Below are 13,025 nucleotides of genomic sequence, written 5' to 3' on the forward strand. Positions count from 1 at the left end.
CCTGTTCTAGTACTTGCATTTTTATTTTTTTTACCCATTTGTGTTTACCATTTATAAATGTAATCACATATACTGCCTTGTTACATAACCTTGCTACAGCTGACTCATGACGAATGACGTTACCTATCCTCATTGGCAGCAATAGGTCAAAAGCAAAAAGTGTTATGCCTCAGCAATTAATTATCGATCCCAACGCAATGCATTGCTAACAAAAAAAAAATGTATTAACAGTCCCAAATAGTGATACCAGTTTGAGAAAATTCTGAATAATACTGATTAGCTCTGAATAGTATGTCACTTGAGTAATGACTTCTTAATGAGACAACAAAAATACACATATATATAAAATAATGATTAGTAACTGGCTAGTAATTGCCACTGTTATTGTAATGAGACTACTTATAATCCCCATGATTATTAATGCTATGACTATAATTAACTGATTTTTAATAATGACTTCGTAATGATCTGAATAATAATGAATGAGGAACAATGCTTTATACTATTCGATACCTGATGGCCACTGAGTGCCAATAATTAGTGTCACTTAATGAATTGTTATTAATTATGCCATTAATTAGCTCTTGTTTTCAATGTTCATACTTTGTAATTGGAAATGAATGTGACTGTTTAATAATGCTGTGTAATTAGAAGAAGGCTAATGATTCTTACTAGATTGGAATGACACATAATTAATTAACTATTCTATTGTTTTATAATGCTTTGTAATTAGGAAAAAGCTAATGATTATTACTATTGAAATGACAAATGATTAATTAACTATGCTTTATAATTGGAAATGAATGTGACTGTTTAATAATGCTTTGTAATTAGGAAAAAGCTTATGATTATTACTGTTGAAATGACAAATGATTAATTAACTATGCCATACTTTGTAACCAGAAAAGAATGCGATTGTTTCATAATGCTTTGTAATTAGAAGGCTAATGATTCTTACTATATTGAAATGACAAATGATCAATTAATTATGCTTTATAATTGGAAATGAATGTGACTGTTTAATAATGCTTTGTAATTAAGAGAAGGCTAATGATTCTTACTATATTGAAATAACAAATGATTAATTAACTGTAATTAGAAGAAGGGTAATGATTCTTAATTATGCTTTGTAACTGGAAAAGAATGTGACTGTTTAATAATGCTTTGTAATTAGGAAAAAGCTAATGATTATTATTATTGAAATGACAAATGATTAATTAACTATGCTATACTTTGTAACTGGAAAAGAATGCGATTATTTAATAATGCTTTGTAACTAGGAAAAGAAGATTACTGATTCTATGTAAAACAATTAATGAACATTTTTCTGTAATACTATATACATGGTACAGAAATGTTCAATAACTGGGCTATGAATGCCGCAAACTACTACTGTAATTGACAATATTATGTGACTTAATGTCCTTCACCTTATGATCTAACTACCCTGAATTACTGCAATGTCCATTTGTCCTGTTTATCCTAGTGATCATGGAGCACTATCTTTGGTTTTGCACTAATTCTACGTTGGCGTGCCGTGTAAGAGCGTGGTGTTGACACGACATGCTGTCCACCACCGTGAGCGATGAAGACGTTATTATGGTCCCACTGTTTGGTGTACCTAATGTACTGCCAAAATGAAAACATGAAACATTAATACGACAGTTCAGTGTCTTGGCTACGCTGATAAATTCTGAGGGGAAAAGAACTTCAAGTTGTGTCACTTGGTGTTGTACTTCTGTGGAAAGATATGGACTTTCAAAACAGCTGTGTGCAATCTAAAGTGCTACAACCATGATGCAATCCTTCCCTTTCCTATCCTAATTCTTGTCACATAGTGAAAATCATTTTTGCTAACATTATTTATGTTCATGGCTATACATTTTTTTCAATTCGCTAAACTCCAGTGTGAGTACACTTATGTCACTGGTCGACATGATTTTTTTTGCTATTATGTTTATTCATTGCCAAAATGCTAAAGACATTTTTTTGATTTGTTCTGAAGTACAGTATATGTGCACTTTTGTCTTTTATATTGTATATACATTTTTTATTTTCTGAACTACAGTACATGTGCACTTCTGTTAGGTGTTAATATGTCTTCTACTGAACTTCAGTGCCTGTACACTTTTCTCATTTTTCAATATGATTTCTACTATTCTGTATATTCAATACTTTAATGCGAATGCACTTATGTCATTTGTTACTAATTGTACATACATTTCATCAATTACTGATATGTTCTCAACTGCAGTGCATGTGCACTCATGTCACTTGTCAACATAATATTTTTTGCCAGTCTGTTTATTTGTTCTGAATATGCTAAAGAATTTTTTTTCAGTGCCTGTGCACTTTGTTATCTGTCAAATAATTTGTATATACATTTTTCTGATTTGCTACTATGTTTTGTACTCACATTTTGTCTTTGTCTGATATATTTTGTACTTAGTGCGTGTGCACAACATTTAAATATTCTGTAAGTTGTAGAATTTTGTTAATTAAAGAAAAATTTTGCCGCGCTTGGCAAGTCCAAATGACTCACCATCGCTGCCAAATTTTTGCCCCCCCAGTGGAGGGTTATGAAACACGTATGTAACATAGCAGCGATGGCGAGTCATTGTAGCATCTGTGACCAGAGAGTATGCGCTTGACCGCGCGAGTGTTGCGAGCGGTTCTCAGTCTGTCGGTCAGTCGTTGCGAGTCTGTAGCTCTGTCTAGTTGGGTACAGTACTCTGTCAGTAGTCGTCGCGTGCAGTACGCTAGTAGTCGTCATGCAGAGCGGTCGGTCAGTGGTAGCAGTCCAGTGGGATTGCGTGATGTGGTCTGGCGACAACACTGGTCAAGATGCTGAATGAGGTATACTGTTAATTAAGATAATCATCAGATAATGTAAAGTTTAACTATTGTAACTAATTTTCAACAAGTGCCCCCAATAATAACTTTGATTTCAAAAGCAATTTTACATAAAATTTTCATTTAATTGAAGTAACTATTTCGTTCCACTTCCCCTAAACAAAAGTTTCAGTTTTCAATTAGATTACAAAAAAAAAAAAGGAATATTATTATTTGCAATGCAGTTCCTCCAAGCGGTGCGCAACAACAAGAGCAGAAATTTGACTAGGTGTTGCAATGAGGTAAGAATTTAATTTTGATTTTTTGCACAGGGTCAAAGACCGATATTTCGGTTTAATTGAATCATTATTATCACTGAGATTTTTTTTTTTTATCACTGAATGGACTTTAATTTTTTATGAAGAACTTATACTTGAGTCAGATTGCGATTCTCACTTTTATTGTCATTAAATTTAATTGCAGGGAGGTTACGTTTGGCTCCCATTTCTATTAAGTATTGTCATTACATTCCTTTTAAAATTTTGTGGGGAGGTTACAGTATTGACGTATTGATGAGGTATTATTGAGGTATCGAGATTGTGTAAAGTTGATGATTATTGGAGTTTTGGTGGACAAGAGGTAAGGTAAATGATAATGATGATGGTTATATGTATCGACGTAAGAGGTATTATTGAAGTATTAAGATTATGTGATGCTGATGATTATTGGAGTTTTGGTGGATAAGAGGTAAAGTAAGTGAGGTGCATATTTTTTTGTTGGTCTATATGGAACAAGGAGGATGAAGATAGCAGACTAGAACACTCAAGTAGAAGGAAGATAGTCTATACACACACTTTGTTAAATCAATAAGCAGTACATAATTTTTTTTTTTGGAGAGAGCAAGTATTTGCATATCTTGGCACACTGACAGATGTTCAGCAACCGTTCATTTTGATTTGGCTTGACAAACATTGGTCTTGACATGATGACTATGACGTTGACTTAACTATTATTGACTGTTATACATTGCTGCCACTACTACTTGATACACATGATGAACATCAGATTTTGACAGAATTGCATTTACACAGTTAACACTATTCAATTACACAGTAGTACTTAATGTGGATGAAAGATGAGTGAGTGTGTTTAGTGTGTTTTCCTTTCCTAATCCTACCCACCTATCTCCTAAATATTATTTTGTTTGTAGTGGCTTGCACTGACACCCATAAATATTATAGGTTTACTGATATTTGAGTATTTGTAATAGTTAATATGACAATTATCTGATATCATTTGTGTGTTTATTAGAATTTATATGTTTAGTGTGTAAAAGCATTTGTATGTGTATTCAAACTATTGTTCATGCCTGAACTGTCTGATTAGTGATGGTGAATATTATGGACTGTTACCTGCACTTCTTCAACATAATGGGTGCCACTTAGAAACGTTTAATTTCTGTTGATGAACTGTGTGATTAGCGATAATGAATATTATGGACTGTTACTTGTACTTTTTCTACATGATTGGTGCACCTAGGACATGTTTAATTTCTGATAATAAACTCTAATGAACAGTGTGATCAGTGATAGTGAATATTATGGACTGGTCTCTGGACCTGCTCAACATTACTGGGTGTCACTGATGGACTGATTCTACTGAAATGTCACTTGTTGGTGTCTGCACTTGTTCAACATTGCCAGGTGCCACTGATGGACTGCTTCTACTGAGATAATGTCACTTGTTGGTGTCTGCACCTGTTCAACATAACTGGGTGCCACTGACGGACTGCTTCTACTGACATAATGTCACTTGTTGCTGTGTCTACCTGTTCAACAATGCTGGATGTCACTAATGGAACCGCTTCTGCTGAGAAATGTGACTTGTTGCTGTGTGTACCTGCTCAACACTACTGGGTGCCACTGATGGACTGCTTCTACTGAAATGTGGTCACTTGTTGGTGTTTGCACCTGTTCAACATTACTGAGTGCCACTAATGGAACCGCTTCTACTGAAATCAAGTCACTTGTTGGTGTTTGCACCTGTTCAACATTGCTGGGTGCCACAGATGGAACTGCTTCTACTGAAATGAAGTCACTTGTTGGTGTCTGCACCTGTTCAACATTGCTGGGTGCCACTGATGAAACTGCTTTTACTAAAATGATGTCACTTGTTGGTGTTTGCACCTGTTGACCATCGCTGGGTGCTACTGCTGGAACTAATCATTGAAAGCATTTTATGTGAACATTTGTATAAACTGATTTTTTGTGTATTGTGTGAACTATTATGTAAAGTCACATGCATGAAAAGAAGTTGTATTGCTTACTGTATTTTATATATTAGGTTATTGAAAGGTCAGTGCAAAGCCAAAATTTTAACTAATTATGTGATATTTAGGAATTAATATTATCTTTTATTTTTGTCTGTATTTTTGTGGACGAATTTGGTGGTATTTTCACCATCAGTGCTGGTAAAAATACCATCGAATTCTGGCCCGTGGAGGAAGGGCATATGAAAGGTGGCTACATTGAGCCACAGCGCCAGAGATTGCGCCAAAGAGTATTATTCAGCCGCCTCCACTGGCAGTGCTTGGGGAGAACTCGTAGTAGTCAGTGCTTGTTGAGATGTGCTAGTGAAAAGTGCTTGCTGAGATGTCGTAGTGAAGAGTGCGTGTCGAGAGGTCGTGGTGGAGAGTTCTTGTTGAGATGTGGTAGTAGAGAGTCGGTGTGGAGATATATTGTAATGATTAGAGTGATTTTCGTCTATACATGAAGGTAAAAGAAAAAAAAATTCCTTTTCTTTTTATTATCTCAATGTCTTAAATAATGCGTCATTACAGGTTCAGTCAACAAAGCATCTGGCCTGTGTTTTTGTATTACAGTGTAATTCTGCTTTCCTTACGCAATTATAGTATTTCTATTTTTTAATTACTTCAGTATAAATGATATTTAAAATTTCTTGTCTTATTGAAGAAGAACCGTGCCAGATGTGTACGTTGAGTCATACTTCCACACACAGAACAGTTATACTTGTGCTTTGGTTTCGTAGGTTTTATAGTTGCTGGGAACTTAATTAATTAATTGTGTTAACGAAAATTTTCATTTAATTCTTTGTTGTTGTTCTATGCAGTCAGATTGCGTACAAGAACTAGTCAGGGCCAACCGTTTACGAGACACAGCGTAATCGGACATACAGCTACCAAAAACTAAAAATATTTTCATTTTAAATAGTTAAGCCCCCATGCAACGATGCTCCACGAACTCGCCACCCCACCACTGACTCCAAACCGACAAATGGAAAGCCGCCGAATTAAAGGTAAAATATTGTCTCATACGAGGAAACGTTTGGAGGGGGTCGTCGTGAGATCGCGATGACAAGACCGAGCGGAAGTAGAAAACCCGTCTATGCATCACATCTTGCACGACAGGCGCCGACGCCGACAGCAGCTGATCACGGACCTCATATTGCCAGGTGGTAGGGTCGTAATGACTCGGGCGGCGGTTACAGAAGCCTTTGCAGATCACTATCGCCGGTTTTACGACTAGGTGAATACAGAGGAAACGATCACGACATACTGCAGCACGTGTCGCACACCCTTGATAATGCAGCAGCGGCGACACTTTTAGGTGGACTTCCACGGGACGACATCGAGGGCGCGCTTAACAAGGGAGCACTCAACAAATCCCTCGGGCCAGACGGTCTCCCTCTCGAGTTTTGTCGGACTTTCCGCAATCTAATGATGCCCCGATGGATCATCATGTACCAAGAACTGATGACCCCCGGTTCCCTCGTGCCACCTGGATTCGTGGAAGGTCTCCTCATACCGATACACAAGCCTTCCAGAGGTCGGACGGTCGAGGACCACAGGCCAATTACTGTGCTCAACTCGGACTACAAAATCTTCTCCCGACTACTCGCCAGCCGCATAAAGAAGGTTCTGCCCCTACTCCTCTCCATGGAGCAAACGACACAGGGCGGAGCGACCAACACGCAAACGGCAACCAGCGAATACAGGAATGTAACATCCATTGCCACATTTTGTCCCCTTCGAGCTGCTCTGATCTCCATTGATTTCGACCACGCCTTCGACAGAGTTCACCACATGTTCCATCAGTCCGTTATGGCCCGCATGGGCTTCTCGCCTGACTTTCCCGACATCTTTCAGCGCCTTTTCCGTGGAGCTGTATCCCGTGTACTGGTGAATGGACGGATTGCGGGTTCCTTTCCCATCCGACGGTCAGTTCACCAAGGATGCCCACTCCTTTACCCGATCGCACTCGAACCACTTGTCGGAGGATTGAAAAACAGGATCTCGGGCATGTCATTGAGGGATCACACTTTTCACTGCAGGATATATGCTGATGACCTTCTATTACTTGTCCGATCTGGTGACGAGGTACGCTGGGTGATACAAGGGATCAATCGCTGTGGATTGGCAGTGGACAGCCATGAATGAGGCCAAGTCTGCAGCGATGCCCATTGGGAGATTTCTACAGGAGGACGCTTTAGCCCCACTCCCACTAGTCAACAAGATCCGATTCTTGGGCATAACACTTACACAGGATTTGCGCCGCACGGCTGCCATGAACTATACACGATTACTACAGGCGATACGCACAGAAGTTCGTCGGAACCTACATTGACGGATGAACCTCCTACAGCTTGTGGAATACCTCAACCTTTACGTGGCGACTAAGATGAGCCACATGGCTCAGGTCCTACCAATATCGACAGCGATGGCACACAGATTGCAAGCAGCGTTTGGATATTACCTTACCGCCGGATTCCTATACAAAGTCCGCTACGAAACACTCACCCTCCCTCCGCGTGATGGCGGACTGGGACTTATAAACGTACAAGCGAGAGCTACAGCATTATACTTGTGCACCATGAAGAAATTGTGGACCCAGAAAGATGCTTCCTTTACGGTACGTCTGTTAGAGGAATTGCTGCCGGCGTCTCTTCTGCCACCTGTCACGACTGCGCACATTACACCCTCACTCTCGCACCTCTCGGCATTTATAGTTACGTGGACTCAGACCTCCCCAACACTCGCATTCCCAAGGCGAGAAACGTTTACAGGTTGCTTCTAAGGTCCATCCCTCGGAATGTGATTGAGAGGAAGATTCCGACGACCCTATGGCCTGCAGTGTGGAGAGCGGTCCAGAAGCCGTTCCTCCCCACGTGGGTACGAGCCGCGTGGTTCCAGGTGGTGAACGGGAAGGTTGTAACACGACAAAGGCTGCACGCTATTGGGATGACGGATTCCCCCCTTTGCCCGCGTTGCCACCTGGTGGATACTGACGAACACCGTTTAACATGTGGATCGGCGTTAGAGGTATGGCTGCTAGTGCAGAAGATCCTCGCCCACTACCTACGTATTGCGCCTCGCATAATTGAGCCACCGCTCCTCGTTTGTCCAGAGGATACTTATTTCCCACCTGCGAAGACTCACGCTCTCACATGTTTTAAAGGCGTGTCCATATACTAGCTCTTCCGAAATGATGAGATGATGGTACTTGATTACTGGCAATTTCTCCAGGACAGTCATAGCACACTTGAGCGTACACCCGGACACCGACAGCTATTCGTGAATTATTTGCGCAGTGTCTTCGATAACCCACCTCACAGTTGGGGAGTACCGTGCAGAGAATGACCGCCGTCATGGAGCTCCACACGCTGCGAAATTTATCAACTTGGAACATGGAATTTGTACGCAGATGAGCCATGCACATGGAATGGCGTGCGGGATTTGATTACACTTTTCTTTCTTTATTATTTATCATCATACTATTAGTTTTCAATTCTGTTTCATAGTTTACAAGGAACTCTTGTTCTGTTGTTGCTACGGATGTATATTCTAATTTTGTTTGTCGTATCTGAAAGATGCCTTTTTACATATAAAAAATAAGTTGGTAGAGAAAAAAAACAAGAAACAAAATAAATAAATACAGAAATGGCAAGCGAGCGAGACTACCGTCCAGGTGACCATGATTCGAGGCCCGTCTATGCTACTTTTGTTTCCTCTTTTTTTTTTTTTTTCAACCGCCTGTTTCAATTTACAAGTACTCAAACAAAAAATTAAAAAATAGAAAAGAGCGCTAACGCGCTGCTTCCTTTAAAAAAAGAAAAAAGTGGTAATCGTCAAAAAAATGGTTAAGACGTAAAAAATGGTCAGCTTGACGGACTGCCGTCCTAAGGGGCCCGGGTTTGATTCCCGGCGGGGTCGGGGATTTTCTCGGCTCAGGGACTGGGTGTTGTGTCGTCTTAGTCGTTATTTCATCCCCATCCAGCGTGCAGGTCGCCAATGAACGTAATAAGACCTACACCAAGGCGGCCGTACCTCCCCTTACGGGGCCTCCCGGCCAATGACACCAAACGCTCATTTCCACTACCACTTTAGACGTATTTATGTCGTTATTTTCTTGGCACATATCGCTGCTTTCACTTCACTCTAGCATCTCTGTTATCATTTTGTGGTATCTCCTTCTGCCGTTTCAGAGAGTTTTCATCCGCACGCTTAGAACATGGCAAACAGCAGATTTCAATTTCTGCCTTTTGTCCGCGTTGCTAGCGTTGGCGACCGACTCTGGGCCGCAGCGGTGACGTCGTGCAGTCGGCGCCGGCCTTTGAAGCGGCTCGCCGCTGCCGGCGGAACTGGCCGGGCGAAAAGGCGATTATTGCAGTGACCTCTGGCCGCCGCCGCTGCCGCGCCATAGACGTTACTGGTGGCGGATGCTGCGAGCTCTAAGCATCAGCCCATCCGCTGTAATCGCGTTTCGCGCGCGGTCGCCCAAAAACGCCTCCAATACCGCTGCCACCCATATTAGAGACAAGCAATCTATTCATTACTGCGAGGTAATTAAATTATAAACGGACCATTGCTTACGACGCCGTATTAATTTGGCGCTAGTACGGAACGACAGGCAGTCAGAACACTTTAACAGCACACTTATTCCGTAAGTATATCGACCATAGCCGTGCGTTAAAATTAAAACAACGAGAGAATCTGTTATCCGCTACCAATGACGTTTCACAGAAATTTTAGGGTACTTACGGTTATTAGTGCGACAGAATATTATCTTATTCTTCGTGAAGTCTAAGTGAGGAAACACTTGCATGAAAATCGCATCTCTAGCGAAAGCCACATGATGATGCACGGTAGATTGTACATGGTGCTCCAGAGTAATTTCTACTTTATTCTGTTCCACTCGCGTATCATGTGATGGATGTAATGCAGTCGGTATACCTCTGTTTTTCTTACCTTGTAATGTTACTCGTTTCTGAAAGTATTTCTATGGAGTGTAGCCATGTATGGAAGTGAGACATGGGCGATAAACTGTATCACACTTTATATCTGTACACTTGGTACTTGTGAAACGGAACTCTTCAATAGTCGAAACGTTACGCCATAGAAGTTCTAAGTACAAGCAATGTGATCTTTTGTTGTCAGCAGCATTGCCGGTCCGTTGCCAGTGGTATTCTTTGAGAAGGAGGAGAGCGTGTCGGGGGTTCGACAGACTACGAGCGGTCTGAGAACAGCTAGTGGAGCATAGAAATAGAAAGGCAGAGGACGTTGAATTTTGAAAATATAGTTTCGTTGACACTGATTTGAGAAGTGCGAAGATTTTCAGGTTATTTCGTCACGGCATCGCTTCTTTGCACGTAATTTGTGATGTGTTTGAAAAAGGGAAAGTTTTGGAAGGGTTTTCCTTTATTGGTTCGGGTTAATTAGTGTGTCCCTTACCACTCTATTAACTAATTTCACGACAGAGTCATATTTTCAGTAAGAAGTAATTTGTAAATTTAATAGTAATTGTTAAGAAATGAGTTTCATTGCCAACAACATAGTTTTGAATGCTGCAGTAGGAGTCACGAACGATGGCGGCCGAGTTTAGGTTTGTTCTACGTACCTATGTCACGCATACTCCGACCGCCCATGAACGTTCAACGGTATTCTGAGCGCTCTGCTGTTAATGCCGTGGCTAATGCGAGCATTAAACACTATCGTAGCGAGTTGTTCGGTGAATTTCTACTCCACTTGTTGCAAGTTCTCGTCGGTAATAGTGGAGTTGATTGCAAGTTCTCGTCGGTAATAGTGGAGTTGAGTAATAAATCTTGCGTAAGCAGGCGAAAGACATAATTTGCAGGATATACATTTTCTTCAACTGTCGCTTGCAACCGTCAACAATGCAGTCTTCGTCCATGCCTCGACACGTGAGAACCGCCATCGTTCGTGGATAGGAACATAGTATTTTTCAATTATGTTATAAGTCAAATTATTGTCCGCAGCTCGTGATCTTGCGGTAGCGTTCTCGCTTCCCGCCCATGGGGTCCCGGATCGATTCCCGGTGGGGTCAGGGATTTTCTCTACCTCTTGATATCTGGGAGTTGAGTGACTTTCATCATCATTGACTCGCAAGTCGCCGAAGTGGCGTCAACTAAAAAGAACTTGAAATACGGCGGCCGAACTTCCCCAGCATGGGGCCTCCCGGCCAACAATGCCATACGATCATTTCATTTCTACCAACGTCTGCTGACGAAAATTTTAGTTTTTTAATGGTGTGTCGCCACATCGCACTTCACGGAACACAGTGGTTAAAACTTAGCTTAGAATAGTTGCATGTTCTTGCATGGCACTGCAGAGGGGTTTCTTTTCGTTAACTGGTTTCTTCCACGCTGCTTTTTTTATTTTCATCACTTTCGAGCAGTACAGTCTTTCCGTTGCCACAGGTAAGCCATAAGAATTTATTAGCGCCAGTTTAACATAAATCCAGGACACAGTTGAATGGTTCACAGTTAAGCATTCTAGTTTTAATTTAATTTCAGGTTCAATTTATACAAAGTTCAGTCCAGATCTCACTTCTCACGCAGACAATATTATTCTTACAGTGAAGTGTAGCGTTTGCGTGTATATTATTTATGGTTTAGTATATTATTAAGTCAGTTGGCTTATGTAAATTTACAGGGCCTTTTAATAGAAGCCCTTTTGGCCTGCTATTGTTTCAAAGTTCGTTTGGCAATGTTATGTAGTTTTGTGCGCTGCACTGCAAGTCTCGTACGGTGACGTCACGCACTGTAGCACTGTCCACCGAACTGCACGATCCAGAATTTCACAGGACAGCTTCTTTGGTGTACAGGTTTACGTTTCTAATTATTTTTTGGTAAAAGTCAGTTGTAATTACAGTTTCAGATTAATTTGGCAACTCTTTTATCAAGTAGCGTTTACGTAATCACACCACTTGCGTATTTCAGGATCTCAATACAGACACTTACGACGTTGTAAGAATAAGAAACCAGTTATGTTCAGTTACAGAAATTACAACCTCTGTGGTTTTGCTATTAGTTGGGGGAAGAAATATACTTTTGTTCATGGGCTCTGACTCTTTGAAATATCCGCTATCAACAGTTCGTTATTTGCAGATTTCCCCGCTAGAGTTCTTTAAGCGCTCCTTTAATGCGCAGACTCTGACTAAATAAATCCGTTACCAGTCGCTCGGTTTTACTTTGAATTTTCTCTTTGCCAGTAAAGTTAAAAACCAGGGAATTGCAGGCTTTTGCTAATACGTTTACATTTACTCCTATGTTAAAATAAGCAAGGTTTTGACGATAGCGCCGATTAGCTTACATCAGCAACCTGCCAGTTACATCCATTACCTGTCATAATATCGGGAAACCAACACATGTATAAACACTATTTACTCGTAGTTATTGTGTATCGATTCCTGTTGGAGACATATGCTGCGTACTGTTTCCCATTGTTATGACAGCTTATGTGTTTGGGAGCATCGGCTTGGATTTATTACTCGTACTTCGTTATTTTGCCCTATATTACGGCATAACTGCATTGAGGTTACAGCTGCAGGAAAACGTGTCTAACATAAATTACCTTCTTGGAAAATACCTAAAAGGAAAAATGAGTATTTACATGTAAGATACGAGAGTACCAAATTGGATACTATGCGTTGGAGTACAAGCAGGAACAAATAAAATTCATCTTCTTGTCTTTTGTCGAAATAATGAAACCTTTCGACACAGTGACAGTGAACTTTTATGTTTCATTCATAAGAGAAACTGAGGTGAAGTACTGAATCTAGCGTGAAATCTAGAAGATCATCTAGTGGTAAAACGAGTATAAGGAAAGGTTGTGAGCCGCGCATGGCGCGTGTTCCTGCCATCATGTATTTCACACC

Source organism: Schistocerca serialis, chromosome 6 (assembly GCF_023864345.2).
Source record: "Schistocerca serialis cubense isolate TAMUIC-IGC-003099 chromosome 6, iqSchSeri2.2, whole genome shotgun sequence".
In the NCBI taxonomy this organism is placed as follows: domain Eukaryota; kingdom Metazoa; phylum Arthropoda; class Insecta; order Orthoptera; family Acrididae; genus Schistocerca; species Schistocerca serialis.